The sequence below is a fragment of the Lissotriton helveticus genome, chromosome 11 (genome assembly GCF_964261635.1).
Source record: "Lissotriton helveticus chromosome 11, aLisHel1.1, whole genome shotgun sequence".
NCBI classification, from domain to species: domain Eukaryota; kingdom Metazoa; phylum Chordata; class Amphibia; order Caudata; family Salamandridae; genus Lissotriton; species Lissotriton helveticus.
The window spans coordinates 439,827,659-439,845,700 of record NC_136072.1 but is presented as its reverse complement, the minus strand read 5'-3'; the positions used below and the strand labels follow the sequence as shown (position 1 = coordinate 439,845,700).

Genomic DNA, 18,042 nt, shown 5'->3' with positions numbered 1-18,042 from the left:
TACTGTAGAGAATGTTCAAGAAGAAGATATTTTTGATACAGATGACAGTATCAGAGTGTGTGAAATTACTGAAGGAGCAGTTGAGGAGTGTGAATGGAAGACTGAGTTAGAGAAAGATGAAGAGATTTCCAAGCTTATTTCTTCCTTGAAAAATCATAATCGTTTAGAAAAACCATGGTTGTTGGTTTCAGATGAACTTTCTATTACTGATGATGGTCTTCTCACTCGTGGGACAAAGTTAATTCCACCGCTTGGTATTAGAAAAAAATTGTTATCCCATGCTCATTGTGGGCATTTAGGCATTGTTAAGACTAAAGAAATTCTTCGTTTACAGTTTTGGTGGCCTGGCATGGATCTGGAATTAGAGAGAATGGTGAGAGATTGTCCTGAGTGTAGTGCAAGTGACACAATTTTGAAGACTAGACAGATGCCCATGGTAAAGAGGATTTTACCTAATCATCCTTGGGATGAGGTTGCAATCGACATTGTTGGTCCTTTGTCTGGAGTTTCTGATACTCCATACTTAATTGTCTTAATAGACCTATATTCAAGATGGATTGAGGTTTCTGCTGTGAGAGACATAACCTCAGATGCTGTCATCAAATTCTTGGATGGTATTTTTTTAAAAGAGAGTTTTCCAAATAGTTTACTTTCAGATAATGGACCTCAGTTTTGCTCAAAGTATTTGAAGATTATTTGAAGAGGTGTGGTGTGTCTCATAAGAGATGTTCTTTGTATCATCCTGAGTCAAATGGTGCGGTTGAAAGGGTTAATAAGACTCTTAAAGAGGCTATTCAGTTGGCAAGGTCTTCTGGCTTGGATTGGAAGGTCTCTCTTAAGGATAGAATTAATAGTTACCGCATGGCTCCCCATTCAACTACTGGAAGATCTCCATTTGAGTTGTTTAAGGGAAGAGTTCCCAATACGTTGTGGTGTCCTGGTTGGATGAAGCTGAACAAAGGTTTGGTAGATAATAGTGTTGGTGAATGGAGGTGTAGGGAATTAGACAAACAAGTTTCTAGGAAAAAATACTTTGACAGCAGAAAGTCTGTTTTGTTTCAAAAGTTCAAAATTGGTGATCTTGTTCGCATCAGAGCTCCTGTTGGGTGTAGGCCTTGGTCAAAGTTCACTGAGGTTCGCTCTGTAGTGAAAATCTTCAGAAATGCTGTCAAAACGGATGATGGAAGGATATGGAATAACAGTTGTGTGGTTCTGGTTGATTCAAAGTTGCCTGCTGTCGAAAGTGCCCATCCTGTTGGGGGTAATTCAGGCAATTCCCGTTTCTCTTCTTCCTTGTCTCCAAGTTTGTCTTCTTTTTCTAGGTTGGGTCAGAGAGTACGTAGACCTCCTTTGTACTTAAAAGATTACGTTTAATTTTCTCCCTCTTTCTTTTTTTGTTTTTATTTTATTAGAAAGGGAGATGTGTGATGACATGTATATGTTTCTTATTATGTTTTGTACCTTTAACTCATAGAATTCCATTTAGAGATTCTTACTTAGAATGTAGACTTCTCTGGAAGTCAGTTGATCGTTTGGACTTCGGTGTATGAGGTTAATAAATACTCACGTACTTCTTCTTCAAGTTTCCTGTTTATTTATTTAATGTGTTAAACACCACATAAACAACCGTATCGATCAAAAAAAGTACTCAAAATAGAAGCAAATTTTTTGTTTGTTAAGCTATTTAGACACTAACATGATATGGCATGACGCATGTGAGTAGACTTTAACCAAAACGAGTGAAGGGAATTGGACGGGGCGCTAGATGTTCAAATACAATAGTGGTGCATTTGAAATAAACACACCACAAGCAGAGTAAAAGGATATGGCGTGGTGGAAAAGGAGACCGGTTTAGGATAGATGCGAGGTGGTCACTTCCCAGTCTAACAAAGCTTTAGAGAACCCGTGTCCCCCAAAAACTCTTAGACCACCACGCTCCAAGAAAGACAACTGCAAGTATCAGTATAAATCGTTTTTGTTTTACTCTGACCCTTTTTAAGGTCCCCGTTTGCAGATAAATCAGATGAAAAGCACAGAATGTCCGCCATTAACCTGTACAATTGTAGAGAGGAAAGAAGAAGACTGCTACCTTTGTTAATTAATAACAGGCACAAATTGTAGCTTTCAATGCAAACACTCAGTAGATTGGTGCCCAGAAAGCACTACGTCTGTAGGTATTCTAGGGCAAGGTCTTAGGACGTGTTCAGAAGTAGCAATAAAGATAAATCACAAACAACTCGGCGTCTCATGTTTGGAAACCATTCTGTGGTGCTTACTCACTCTCCCATCCCTACAGTCAGACTTGGGCAGAAGATTGCCAAGGCTAAAAATACGAGTGTACTCCATTAGCGAATCAGATAGCTAACAAATAGGGGGGTCCTATTAGCAAATTGAACCAGTGTTAAACTTGTAAAGACAAGCTGTTGTAGGTGTTTTGCAATGTATGGGTAGACTGCATGCTTACTTGACAAACAACCATAAAACGGGCCACACACTGGACAATCAGTCCAGCCCCTCTAACACTGCCAGACTGCTCTATAGTCCTGCCTTACCCTGCTATCACAAACGTATCACCTGATAAATATCTCCAGATAACAAACAGCCCTGATCCAGAATGTGTTTAGTAATTTAGAGCGGTTATGAAAACAAGCATTAATCCTGGAAGTTAAAGGAGGCCTAAGAAGTGGGTCCATGACAATGGTTTCAACAGGCCCCTCTCTGCAGAAGCCAGGGAAAAACAAGAATTGGCATAGCCAATACGTCTCCCCTTTGGGACCTTATAAGTGTTTAGTTATCCAGCACAATATCATTGGTGCAACAGCATCAAGTGTTGCATTGCTAAACACTAATAAGGTCCTAAAGGTGAGACCTATTGGCTATGCCAATGCTTGTTATTTATGTGTTTAGGAGTGGAGTGGATGTATGTGATGGCAGCTGTATGTTTTACAATGAATCTAAACTGAAGCGCGTTGATGGTTGGATGTGGTGAATGGGGCTTGTCAATCACTATATGCACTTTGTAAATATATTGGTGGTAAGGGAACTCTGCTTGAATTTGTGGGTTATCACTATCTGATAATTTCTGATTTTGCATTACCATCTTTCTTCCTCTTAGTTCTTCTTGAGAGCACTCCAGTGGGCAGTGCTGGTTGATCTCACCCCAGGACCATTTGAACGGTGCATTTACAACGTACAGGTCCTGAGTTACCGATGGTTATATATTTGGAGCTGCTGTGACCCCATGATGTGGTCCTTTTACATTTGTGTGAGTGCACATCGCCCTATTGGGTACCCCGGACACCAGAATTCTGTGATTACGCCTGGTACAAAGTGACGTACTTGCCCTGAAATTTCCTGACACCCTTGGGAGACCACCATAATGTGCTAAGCCATCTCATACCACTTCATAGCTCCTTGATCTGTCACCTTCTAGTAATATGTCACCATCCTGGCCACCTATAAGCAGGGCCACTGGAAATATATGCAATTGTGCAGCCGTGGTGATTTTCACATAGTTATAGAATTGCCTCATTTGTCACATCATTTGCAGCATAATGTACAGATTTTTAACAAAATAAATGTTGTTTCTAGCTCAAACAGCTCAGAAATTACTAATAATGTCGCACGGTGGGAGGCCCTTTGCAAAACTGGACTGGTCACCTTTCCGATGCTTATTGCTATATTTGGGTGCTAATGCTGGAACTAATGAGATGCAAACAATGCCCAAAACAGCGTTACCAAGTTTTAAAATGTCAAAATAATGAAGTAATGCTATTACGAAATTTAATTATAATTGCATTTATATAGCGCTTACTAACCCAGACGAGGCACCGTACCAAATTATGCAACATTATTTGTCCTTTTTTGCCGCATAAATAGGCCCTGCCACATAATTCCAGGGACCCTGCCTATCAGTCATGTTCAGTAATAGCCGCTCAGAGACAGAGCTTTGCCTTCACAAACAACTGAGCATCTGAAGCTTGCTCCTCCACAAATGTCCCTAATATTTGTATTTGTATTTCTACACATTAAGAGCTGGATTGAAAACACGCAGCACACACTGAGATTTTAGATAAATGTGCCAACAGGTGCTTCGCTTTCTCGTGAGAAAAACGAAAAGGGACTTTTTCAACTGTGGAAATCTCAAATGCGTGTCTACTTCTTTGGGAATCCTCGCTTTGCAGTTCCAGGCATGACAGTGAGGCTGTGTCAGAGACCAGAGAACTTATCCACATTACTATAACATAGGCATGCCTATTGGCTAGAGGTTCATCAATATGGCAGCTTGCAAAAGGGATTTTAAATCATTATAAAATAGCAACACAAGCTCACAACCACCTCTAGAAACATGCAGATGTTGGATCTCGGCTTCCAATATTATGCCTCCCCAAGTTTTCTGATTGTAGATGTGTTTTTCAAAATAAACATTACAGATCAGATATTTGCTTTGACTGTTTGTGATAACAAATCTTAGTCACAGTTCTTTGGGATACTGAGTGGGATATTCAAAATTAATCTGGATCCAAACCAATGCCCCAAATCATGCCCTAAGTCAAACCAATGCCACCTCCTACAAAAAAGTCCAAGTTACAATTGGAAAATTAGGTATAAAAGGAAAAACGTGTTTTTTTTGGGAGCGATCTATGGCCGTTGGTCATTAATGCACCACAGCACTGTCCAGAAGGGATTAGCTACTCTGGGATCCAGAGAAAAGGCTATAATGAGCCTCCCATCAAAAGTGACAGTGGCATCTGGTCATGTCATGCACCCTGTGGCTCAGGTCTCATTGAGAAAGTAGTAACAGCGCCGTGTTTATCGTCGTGTCTGCCTTTGAAAAGGCTTGCGGTAAAATGCGAGTGCCGGCCTATCTAGCTACCTAGAGGTGGAAAGGGATCGCCATGAAGTCTTCCACCAGACCTCACAAGAACCCCATGGAGAGGGCGGATGGGACTGAGACAGGGTCAGAGAGAGGTGTGTGGTGATGCAGCATCACTTCCTGGTACCGTTGGGTTTCTCCAGCTCTGTCCTGATTTGTGTATCAACCAGTGGTCGAAGTGGGGGGGGGGGAAGTAGGGGAAATGTGGGTGGAGCATCAGAGGCGGGAATAACCAGAGGATTGGACCAGTGGGAGGAGTCAGAAGTGAGGCTAAAAAGAGCAAAACATACCGATTTTTAGTATGTTTGGCATCCACAACCAATGGATACACGTTTATTTGAGGTTTAATATATTAGTTAATTACATTAAAATACATTTACAACGTGGGATACATTTTCAATCACAGAATGTCCCAAATACGCTTATACGAGGAACCAGGTGCCATTTGTCTCCGAGCCATGCGTGTTCTTTCATCAGCACTTCTCCTCCCTTTTCCTAACCATTTGTGAACATAAAATTTGGGAGTAAATTCTATGAGAGGAGGGCCTACATGTTGGGGAGCACTGTTGAGTACATCATTCAGTGCCCCTCGATCAATGCAAAATTGTAGGCCTACATTTTTTATGTGCTTCACGCAACATGTAATGAAGCCAGCATTAGATGCCTTCTGGTTTCCTGTTATTTTATCTAGAAATAGCAATGAAAAATGAATACATACACCTAAAACAACCCAGACCTGTTGGTTTTGCAGATGCTTTTAGCATTATCAGATGAATGAGATACAATTAATATATTAGTAGTTTGTGTAATTACTACTCAAGTTAATTAGCAATGAGAATTGCAAATGCATCAGTTCTGGAATTATGAGACTCAAACAGTGGTAGAGTCAGAAATAGGTAGTGTTCCTCGGATTATCTCAATCAGTTATTTTCTCCCCTTGCGACTACTATCCTCTGCAATCACTATTAGGGTTCTTCATACTTTGTCTCTCCAAAAGCACTGTAGGTCTCCAGATATAACACCCAACAGAGACAGCATGAGGAAGGTCAAACATGGATGGCAAAATATCCTAATTTGCAAATCTTTTCCACATAATTATGGCTATGCCATATTTTCCACATAATTCATCATCGGCCGCATAATCTGATGGTTTTAACAAAAAAATAGTGTGTAGCACAAATGGATCAAAACACGTGACTTGTGTAGCTGTGAATTAGAAAGCCCTTTACAGAGGTTGGCTGGTCACCGTTCTCACTGCTGCACTTGTATGTTAAACTGGTATTATTGAGGCAAAAGCTTTGCAGAGACTGTAGGATGTGTAAAAAAGTCAAAATAATCAAGTATCAGAAAATGTACCCCACATTATGCTGTGGCCTTTCTTTGCTGCATAATTTAGCCAACACTGCAGCATCATGTTGTCCTCCATTGCTGCATAATTGCAGTGGCCCCAAAGGCAGCCCATGTTAAAAGTGCTTGTGCATGAAGCAGAGATGCCTGCACGTTCCCATGACCCGCAATCCTAAAAGAATAACAATAAACTAAAAAAAACTGTAGCCCACTTTTCACGAAGTGCAAATTACACAGACCTTTTGCAGGCAACTCCCATAAAGTAATGAACACCCCTCTTTTGTGTGCATCAAATATCTTCCAAAACACACTGGTTCAGTAGCCCCTTTCTGTAGCTGCATAACATCCTTTCTGTCTGACAGCATAGGAGCCTCTGATAATTAGATCTATGAAGCTGGTTTTACAGGAGCTCACGATGGAGAAGTGTGGCTCAGTGGTTAGAGCGGCAGACCCTGATGCAGAGGTCTGGCCCGGGACCAGGGTTAAATTCTTGCCTCGGCGGCTCTTGGACACAATTTCCCTGGACGTGATAATTCTCGCCTCGGTGCCTAGTCTAATCATGGGTCCCACTCTGTAACTCTGGGCAATAGCTTGCTTAATCTTCACAATGGCCCCAGCAGCGCTTGGATGCCTGGCTTCACCTTGGGGTGCCCAGGAGTGGACATTTCACAGGAAAGCCAGGATGGGTTCCACAGCGGTATGAATACAGCGCTACGAGACCTCAGGGTAGAAGGCGCTATATAAATACAAACACATTTACATTTACAGGAGCACACAATTTACAGGTGACTCTCAATTTGTGATATAATAGTTCTGCTTTAGTCAGTTACTTCTATAATCAGGGGCCCATCTGGTTTTACCACTTGTGCACCTGCTTTACGTCTCGCTGACATCTGCATGTACTGCAGTGCTCACTTAACTATTGATGTAAATGCTAGTTTACATCGCCGACACCTTTCCAGTCAGTGCTTTGTGTACTTTTCTAGGCACACATTTTGTGCAGCGATTCAGAATTAATCTTAATGACATATTCAGTCATTTAAACCCTGCACCCAGCAACAAGGCCTAAAAGACACTGGGGCTGAGGTGGCAATACCTGGCCTCTTGGGAGGCAGCTTCTCTTACCCCCTGCCAGGCCACCATAGACTGGAGTGAGAATGCACAATGGCCATAAAATCACCTCTCCTTTCAGCCTCCCCATGTAGGCCCCTGCCTATTCACACCCTCCCCATTGCCCCATAACCTGAAGGTGATGGCCCGGCAGGGGCTGACACTGCTTCTGGCCAGGCAGGCCCCACGAGGCAGGGGGCCCAGACCAGAATGCTCCAAAGGCCAGAGCAACACCGAGCTCCCAGCCTCAAATTACAGAGGGTCAGGAGAGAGCCCGGGATGATGGCGCCTCATTACAGTGGCCTGGCGACGACAGTTTACAGAAGCTCAAAAAAACGGCCCATAGGTGCCCCTGAAGCACCGGCCCGTCGCCCCATGCCTGACTGATCGCCTTCCCAATCTGACGCTGTCACTAAATGAGGTGTAAATCACACCTCACACTCTAGCAGCAGGGCCACTAAAGGTTCGTTTTCGAATGATGATTGATTGCTCCCACAGTGTTGCTTTGCAGGCCAATGCCCCAAGACACGTAGGGGAGGGGGGAGGAGGTCGTGGCAACTGCAGACGCCTTCCTTAATGTGCAACACACAGGGCTGGAAGATCACGCATTTTCTTTTAATCCGGACCATTCCTGCCGTCTTGGGACGCATTTTTAAAATACAGAAGTAGGGGAACGGACTGTGTTCATTTTAAAAAGTTGGGGCACGCCGCGCCTTTCCGATCCCTCCCACTTCTACCACTGGTATCAACCATCTTTGCTTACATGAAGCAATATGTGTAAAACAAACAAAGAACTACAGAATGACACGCTGGAGCTGGAAATCGGAAAAAATAAACAAATAAAGGGCTATAGAAGGATGCACACCGACGCCCCGCTGCTGAAATAAAAGTGAAAAGCACGTCCGTGAAGTGATGGCTGACCAGGAGGAGCCATACACTCATTGTGATGGCTGTGAAATCGCCCGGACGTCGAACACGTACCCATTGGACAGAAAAATACCACAAATGCGCCATTAAGAATGCAGCATTTCTGAATGGCCCAGCAACGAATGACTGATAATGATGGGTGTGCCAAAAGCCTACAGAAGAGATTACAACAGGTCTTGCAGAGGCTCGACCTAAAAACAGGAGAAACGCATAAGGAAAGCAGCAGGGGTGGAGGGAATATAAGTCTGTTAAATTTGAAAAATAAATGAGATAAACACAAACATGGTGAATCAGAAGGGTAAAAATGTAGTGGCACAGAGCAATTGCCAATACCAGCTTCATTTCCCTACTGCAGCCTGTCCCCATGACTGCATAGCCCGCACTATTTATTCTATACGTGTATTTCACTTTTCCTCAAACAAATCTGAGTGCTTGGATTAAAGACAGCACAAACAGAGTTATGCAGCTGGCGGAGTTAAAAAGTCATGACCTAGAATTAATGTAGGTGATGAGCAATTCATGCATAAACAAAATAAAAAAAAGAACAAGGCCTTTACCAGTGGTGTAGCTCGCTCCTATAACTAATATGCTCATACCAGTTTTGGGCCGTGATAAATATGCTGCCTGATATTAGGTGAGTCTATGTCAAGGGCATTTATATTTCAGTCTTACCTCATGCAGGTGCAATCTGCTATTCTAATGGCCTTACAATAAATGGCAAGAAAAGGGTAGGAATATGCCAAGATGGCCTCCAAGTAGAATTTCTGGGTTTCTATAGACCTCTGCATCACGCTTCTATTGAGAAGGGGAGTCCTCATAGCTCTTGGTGCCTATTTGCGCTACAGAAGATCTGGAATAGATGGGGACTCAGGAGAGCAGATTTCCTTTGAGGCTTAGTTTGGCCAAATAGCCAAGTTATGACTGGAGTTAGTGAAGAGTAATTCACCACAGCGACACCCTCCATCTTAGTTTTTTGATGGATGGAAGTCAGTGATACTTTTGAAGGCACACGGCATGTTCCCCGGAAAGGAACTACATTGCAATCAACAGAATCTGATAGTGGAATGCCTGAGAAATTTATTAGGACTGTCTAGAGCCTTGCCACCTGAAATGGACTGGTTCACTCTTCAAAACACTAGCATGGAATGATTTGGAGGAGGACCATGCTGGGCTCTCGGAAAGATGTGCTTTCTAAAAGCTGTTTTGCAGCTCTCACGGCTGGGTCTGAGAAAGTAAGTAAGTAAGTAAGTAGGGGTTTTATATAGCGCTCGATTGCTGAGGCTTTTTGTGCTGGAGACAACACAGAAGAAAGGGATGAGTCCACAAAGATAAGATCGACTGCTAGGCTGGAAAAAGCCACATTTTTAATAAGCCTCAGAATGTAGACCGAACCAATTGAGATCTAATATACAAGGGCAGCCTGTTCCAGAGTTTGGGAGCCAGGTAGGAGAGGCATCTACAACCCCATATCGCCTATCTCCATTTCAGGATTTTAACCAAAGCCTGATTGGGAGACCTTAGTGGACGACCTGGACAGTACCATTGGATAGATTGCGGTATGCCATAGGACTGCCTCCATACAAGGTTTTATGGCCCCAGAAATGTGACTGAATTTAGGAAAGGGGGCAAAGAGTATGTAGTGATCTTAATAGATCCAAGCAGAGTCACAAGATCACCTGATCTTGTAGCGAACAATGCTGCCACACCCAGAAAATCTTTGATGAATATCTTCCCTCCTGCTGCTTTGCTGTTTTCAAAATGAAACGCTGGTGCAGTGCAGAAGACTAATGTATTGGCAGTGTTTGCCAAAGGTGCCCATCCTGTTTGTACCAAGAGTCAGAGGACATCATCCTCTTAAGGTCAGGACTGAAGAAGATGCAAGCAGGCCCTGCATCTCATGGTGAACATGCTCTACCAGTACCACACTCTCTTGCTGTTGACCGAGCGTAGCAGCAATGTGAGCTGGAAGAGTTAACTGGAGAGAAAGTGCAGGACCGAGTCTGGGCTATGGAGCCCATGAGATGCTGGCTGCATAATGAATGCCATTAATCAAAGGTGAAGTGACCTGATAGGCTTTCCAAACATCTATACATGCAGCAACATCTTTGCATTGCGGAACATTCAGACAGAGTGGATTACTCCTTGTGTCAAGAAGGCCCCCAAAGAAGTTGGCAGTGATGGTGCCCATAAAACAGAGTTCTTCTTCCCTCTGCTGCTGTCATCTCCACAGCATCACTATGACAGAAGTGGGTGTGCATATGCCTTTTTCATCAGCCTCTCCCAAAGGAAATACCTGTTCACTGACCTCAAAACCACCACCCTGAACATTGACCGTAAGGCTGTTTCAATGTCGAACATTTTAGATGACCTAGCCCCTCTTAAACTAAAGAGGACTCGAGTCAAAGATAGAAACCCTTGGTTCACCGGCTCCCTCAATGACGAGAGAAGATCACTCCGACAAGCCGAAAGAATTTGGAGACAGCACCCATCGGCAGATCACCTGAAACTTCTCCGCCAGGCCAGAAATGCTTACAACAAAAACATCCTCAAGTCAAAAAAAGAGTTCTTCAGAGCGGAACTAGGAAATGCCCAAAACAGGCCTCGGAAACTTTTTGAGATGATCAAACTCCAATCGAACAAACTGTCCAAAACAGCGAAAGAAAACCCCAAGTCTCTCATCTCCTCCGAAGATTTCTCCTCATTTTTCGCAAACAAAATCCTAACCTTAGGTACCGAACTCACAGCTGCCTCACTCCCCCACCTAACATTGACCATCCGCCTCCTCCATCACTGCTACCAACACAGACCTCACCCAAGAATCTAGCGCACTGGTCCGAATTCTCACCCTACAATGAAGACTCTGTCGCAACTATCCTTTCCTCCTTAAACCCGAACAACCATTTCAACGACCCACTCCCCTCGAACTGTCTTGCGACTATTACCAAATCCATCATTCCTTGCTGGACTGCGATAATCAACACCTCTCTCCGGCAGGGATCAATCCCGATCTCACTGAAAGCAGGCCAAGTCCTCCCCATTCTGAAAAAGCCATCGCTGGACCCAGCCTCCCCAGATAACTTTAGACCAATCTCCAACATTCCCCTCTTGGAGAAAGTGATTGAAAAATGTGTTCACATACAGCTAAGTCACCACATCAGCAATTTCTGCCTACTCGATGACTGCCAATCCGGCTTTCGACCGGGACATAGCACTGAAACCACCATGCTCCACATTGTCGATGAGGCTCTTCAAGCCCTGGACCAAGCAAAAACTTGTCTCCTAATCCTCCTTTATCTATCCTCGGCCTTCGACACTGTCAACCACGAGATGCTACTCGAACGCCTCAACCTTAGGATGGGCTTAGATGGCACTGTCCTTGATTGGTTTAGTTCCTACCTCCAAAATCGATCTCAGAGATTCCTAGTCAATGGCGAACTCTCCTCCTCCTCCGTGGTCACGGTGGGAGTCCCTCAAGGATCAACGTTGTCCCCCACCCTTTTTAATCTCTATTTGGAACCTCTTGCCGAAATCCTTCGCACTGCAAATATCTCCTTCCATATGTACGCTGATGATACTCAGATCTACATAAAAATCTCATCTCTTGCGGAGATCCTCACCCTGAATGAGGCCCTGAAGCTGACCGTCCGATGGCTCGCTTCAAACCAACTCAAACTCAATGTTAATAAAACTGAGTTCCTTCTAATCTCCCCGCCCAAGAGCAACTCTGAGATACAGACGTGGATCAAAGCTATCACAGCCTTAAACTGCTCCCCGACCATTGTGGACTCTGCCAAATCACTGGGTATCACCTTGGATTACAACGTAAACATGAGAAACCACATCAACTCAATGGTCAAATCCGCTAGATTCCACCTGAACTACCTATGGAAACTGAAACCCTTTCTAGATGCTCCCGACCTAAAACTAGCAGTCCAATCATTAGTTATCTCTCGGCTGGAATATGGTTGCTCCACCCTCTCTGGTTTACCCAAGGTCTCTCTGGAACCCTTAAAAGCCTGCCTCAACGCAGCCGCCAGACTACTTACTGGCTCTAGAAAATTCGATCACATCACCCCTCACCTGAAAGCGTTGAACTGGCTTCCCCTCGAGGCGAGGATTCACTTCAAGATAGCATGCATCACGCACAAGGCCTTACACTCCAACTCTCCGGCGAATCTAGCACAGAAGCTTGTGATATCCGGAGGAAGAACAAACTCACGATCGGCAAATACCCTCCTACTCCGGCCTGCACGTTTTAAGAAACAAAACCCTACAACCGGGCTTTCACCAGGACCGCTCCAAGAATATGGAACTCCTTCCCGCCTGACATCAGAATTATCCACTCCCTGGCACGCTTCAAAAAAGAGGCTAAATCCTTCCTCATGGGTAAATTCCTTGGCTAACCCGCTCCACAGCTACCAAGAGACTTAGCACCCATGTGATATCCTGCCTATTGTATGATCTTTGACTCTGTAAAGTACACTGTGGTACAGTTTTCTTTTCTTTTTCAGTCCCTTAACGTAAAGCACCCCTGTAACATCCTCCCTAATGTATGACATTCTATTCTGTAAATTGCTCCTATGTACAGCTTTCATCCCCTCCCTCCTTTGCACATTCCCCTTTGACTCCCCGCCTACCATATGACCCTTGATTCTGTATAACCCTCTGATGTATTGTTTTTCCCATGTGACAACCGTCTTTCTTGTATTACTCTGTGAACCTGTAAAGCGCTCTGATACCCTCACGGGTCAAGTTCGCGCTCAATAAAACATTAAAATAAAATAATAATAAAATAGTCTGGAGGAGCTAAAAGTAAAGGTCCCCTATGCAGAGAGTGAAGAGTTGGGGGGCTGCAACAAAAGCGTCTCCTCTGAAAAAGCAGATTGGAAACTATACAACTATACAACGCTGCCACCAGCTCACACCCGTTCAGAAACCTTGACTGCTCTGATGTACGGGTCTGAAATGATCAGCTACAAAGTTTTTTGACCTGATAATTGCAGATCCAGACACAATTTGAATTATGACTGGGTATTTTGACAAAGTTATTGTTCCAGGTGAAATACCCCAAATCGTAATGGGGTCAAAGTGTTTTACTGACGATCTATAAAAATGCAAATACATTTTTGTTTTAAGCCATTGTGAGAAAGTGCCATCTTTCTTGCCTTGGTATGCACCCACTTTTTTTCTGAACTGGTGATGTGCTTTGACTGAGTGTGCCCTGAGTCCCTGCCAATCAGGTACCCAGGGCCTGTGTACCTTCCCTAAAATGAAAAGCTATGCTGAAACAAAATACCCAATTGACATCTCTGGCCACCTGTCAGCCCCTAGTAAATGGTACCCTAGGTACCCAGGGCATGGTGACCAGAGAAGACCCCTGAGGGCTGCAGCACTTATTGTGCCACCCTCAGGGGCCCTGTACCCTGGCACCCACACACTGCCTTTGCAGGCTGAGTGACTAAGTACAGAACTAAACCATGAGTCGACATGGGGCACATCCCTCTGTGCCATGCCCAAGAACCCACTGCCCTGGCATAGTTCAGTTACCCCTCTAGTTGGGTGCCCTATGCCAAGAGGTGAGGGCACAGGTGCATGAGCCCTGTGCCCCTACAGTATCTAGGGCCTCTCCTGGGCACTGTAAGTGCAGTGATGCCATTTAAGAGTATATGGTGCTGGGAGGTTGTCATTACGAACTCCACAGCACCGTAATGGCTACACTGAAGACTGACAAGTTTGGTACCAAACTTCTCAGCACATTAAACCCGCACTGATGCCAGTGTGGAATTTTATGTAAGATGCACGAGAGGGCATCTTAGAGATGCCCTCCAAACCCTGAACCTACAATCCAGGTCTGGGCTGAGTGGCTGCAGAGGTTGCCACACCGCAGACATGTTGCTGGACCCCTGGGTGTAGAGCCCCCGCTCTCCTGGGCCTGCAATAATGCACATCCTGGGCGAGGTGCTAAGTCTCCTCCCCCAGGATGGACAGGGGGAAGCTTCAAAGGCATACCGCATCTGAGAGCTTCTCCAGACCATTTGCTGTACCCAGCAACTGGCCCCCCACCCGTTCTACGCCCACTCTGGTGGGAAGACTGGCAGGAAAAACTACGTCAGGAAGGAGGGTGTGCCAAACTTTGCCAACTCCACCCCTCAGGTGGAGGAGGCGAGGTGAAGCAAGACCCCGGGCTCCGGCCATCTTGTAGATGGGGAGCCCTGCCCAATCCCAGCTAGGCTCCTGCCCCCCTCCAACAGGAGAGGAGCAGGCTAGGGGGTGTCCTCACCCCAGGACAGGGACCCATTGGTCCCTGCCCTGGCTCTACCTGTAACACCCCTAAATTTAGTATTTAGGGGCTCCCTGAACCTTCCTTCCTCAGATCCCGATATCAAAAGAAGAAAGAAGATCAAGAGGAAGAAGACCCGCCGCGCAGCTGCTAACAACAGGACAATAACCACTGAGTTGGCCACAGCCCTACCGGCCTGTTGATCCTGGAACCTGCTCCTGCCTAATCCCGGCGACCTCCACCGACAGCAACCTTGGGACACCCAGAGGACCTGCCTGCCTTGACCCTCTCGAAGATTGGGACTCCCATCGGCAGAGGCTCTGCTGCAACAACCCACCTGGTGCTCACCAGGAAGCTCCGGACCAGCCCACTCTGCACCAGCCGAGCCCGGGCCAACCCAAACCAAGACAACCACGACGTCCCCCTGCAACTGGGACCCAAAGTCCAGTGCCCAAAGACCCTCCTCGACGAACCAGTTGACGCCTGCATACTCAGAACCAGGGGCCACCCCAACCGCGACCAGCCGAGGGTAAGCTCTTCTGACACCCAAAGACACCCCAGCACCCGGCGCCCTCCAGTACCCTGTGCCTCCCTTTGGGGTACCTACCTGTGCTCCAAGATCCCAACTTACCTATCGAAGTGCTGGTCGCCCCTGGAGAGTCACCGTCCCCGAGCCTGCAGCCTTTGTCCCTTTTTCAAGATCCTCATTGGATAACATTGAGCGCCCGACGGCTCAAAAGCACCCTGCACCCAGTCGTCCGAGTGCCGCTGGGTGTGACCTCTTTGCCCTATCCTACTTACCCTCTTGCCCTGTGCAAGTGACCAGGAGCCCAGCTCCCAGAGCGGCGTGACCTGCTAGCCAGCAGCCACCAACCGAAGGTCCCCTTTCCCTCATTGGATAACATTGGGCCTACCTACCTCTACACCCGGCCGCCCCTGTGCCGCTGGGACTGAACTAACTGTACTCACCTGACCCTGAGGGACCCCTGAGTCTATGCCCAGAACCCTAACTTCACCAACCGAGTACTTACCTGGAAACCGGTAATTCACTTACCTGCCATTGGATAACATTGACCCATTTTGACTCGAAAATGTTCTAATCTGAAGTTTTGAAAACTGAAAATATTCCTATAAAATCAACCAAAGTCCGAATTCGAAAATACTCACCTGTGATCAGGAGAGAAGCCAGTACTGTACCTTTCAGCCCAGTACTGAACCGCAAAAGTAATCCCTAGCGGGTTTACTAGTAAACTGTATTTTCACCATAGGGACCTATTGTCTGCTTTTCTATGAAATTTCTTCTGAGTCTACTTTTGAAAACTGCACATATTCTTTAAAAATCGTACAAACTACTGAAACGCAATTACCTACCTGTTTTGAGTTAAGTCCCCAGTGCTGGCCCTAGGAGACTAGTGCTGGGTTACAAAAGTAACGCGATCGTACTTTACCTGTAACCTGAATTTCCTCCAATTGGATAACATTGTCAGAATCACCTTGAAAAGTTTCTAAGTGTGAACTTTTAAAACAGCTTTATATTCAGGAAAATTCATCACAGTAACTAAAACGTTTTTGCTAATCTGGTTTCAGCTTAGACCCCAGGACTGAATCTAAGATCTAGTCCTGGAACTACCAAAGTAATCCATAAAGTAATCAACTGTACTTTCCTATGAAAAACCCATTGAGCTCAATGCTAGAGTGTGTTTCAGAACTGTGTTGCTTATTATCTATCCTGTAATTATTGTGTACAAACTTATTGCTCCTCTGCAAAGTATTTACATGAGAGTACTTGTACCTTGAAAAGTATATTTTTATAACTGTTGGTTCTAAAAATAAAACAACAATATCTGAGGATATAACAACAATTGGCCTGGAGTTCAGTTCTTGAGTGTGTGAAACCTTTTGCTGACTGAGTGTGTACATCAAGTGCTTTACACTGCCCTCTGGTACTGCCTTACTGCTCGACCAAGCTACCACTTTGGAGAGTAAGGTCAGTTCTGACTTTAACCTCTGTTATACCTCTGGGGTTGGTGGACTCTATACACACTGTACTTCCTTCCAGTCCAGTATATATAGAGCCACTTTCTCACAGCCATTAAAACATGTGAGCCATACCACAGTGAAGAGCCCCAGCAGGGCAAGTGGAAGTACAGAACATAGAGTAGGAAATATTGTCCTGCCAGAATGTTGTAGAAAAAATACCAAGGACCAAAAAAATAACAAGGTAAGTATATATAAGAAGCTAGAGGTTTACTATGCTTACCCTCACACAAAAATACCCTGGCAATGCTTATATCTTCAAGGTACATAGATGTGGAGCTAAGAATAGTAAATATATACTGCAGAGCCACTTATCTCCTTGATATTTAGGTACTCAATATTTTGCCTATGATTTTATGGTAGGATAATACTTCCTACTTGATATTATGACCTACAGACACAGAGCAAATAAGTCTTTGGTTGTGGAATATCTGCGATAGTCCTGTCTTTGAGTCTTTATTTCACAGAGTTCAAAGCAAATTTGACTTTTGATTCTGCCCATTGTTTACAATTTTACTTGTTTTTTTAGATAAAAAGAGGCAGTTCACATTGAGAAATAATGAAGTCATTGCTTTTGGCTAAGCATTTATTCTGGTGAGCAATCACCTTAAAATTTCCGCAGGCAGGGTTGGTGATGGTTCTTGCGTTCCAGGGAATGTGTATTCCCTACTATTACATAAGTTAGTATAGCAGCTTTTGCAAACTTAGGGAAATATTTAGAAAGAATTGGCATAGGGCAGTGCCACAAGTAATTTTGCTGCACTGCCCTACGCCAATACGAAAAGACAGAAATGCACCGTATTTACAAGTTACAGTGCATTCCTACCCTTTCAGCCGGCGCAAAAAGTGCAGTTGTGTGCCAACGCAGGCACCCTTTCGCCATGTTGCAAGGGTGTCTGTGCCGTTGACATGATTGTGTTTGTGCAGGAAGGGGCATCTTCTTGCACAAAAATAATCACAGGAGGCATTTTCCTCGTTCTATGTGTGTTGCAGAATGCAGCGCACATGGAAAGAGGAGAAATGTTAACATTTCTCCTTGTTATGTTTGCTGTGGGGAGGTGCAAGATTTTGGCGCTGCCCCAGATTCATGCAGGTTTTAAATCCGGGGCAGTGTCAAAATCCATGGGTGTTGCGCGGGAACACCCACAGCAACACCCATGGCATACCTCCCTGCCGTAATGGAAGGCAACACATCGATTTGCGCAGAGTGGCCTTGCACCTTAACTACAAGGCCATGAAAAGCCATGCTGGGTGGCTTTGCTTTGGCTTGTAGATATGGGCCTGCACTATGTGCACACTAAAGCATAAAAAAACATGACTCTCCAGTGGCACAAGGGGCCTGTAAATATGCCCCTTCATTTTTGCACTACAAGACTAAAAGACTGCTTCAGACTCATTTTTAAGAAAATTAAAATTATGGTACATGTTTTACTTTGCATTCACATAGCAACCAGCTGCATTGAGC

The 18,042-nt window shown here is 44.9% G+C and overlaps 1 protein-coding gene across 7 annotated transcripts in view; it reads right to left on the bottom strand.

Annotated features, from left to right (window-relative positions):
* The window catches only part of DOCK10 (dedicator of cytokinesis 10), a 1,735,912-nt gene that overhangs the window by 50,141 nt on the left and 1,667,729 nt on the right, over nucleotides 1-18,042 (bottom strand). The gene's annotated exons all lie outside the window — the stretch shown is intronic.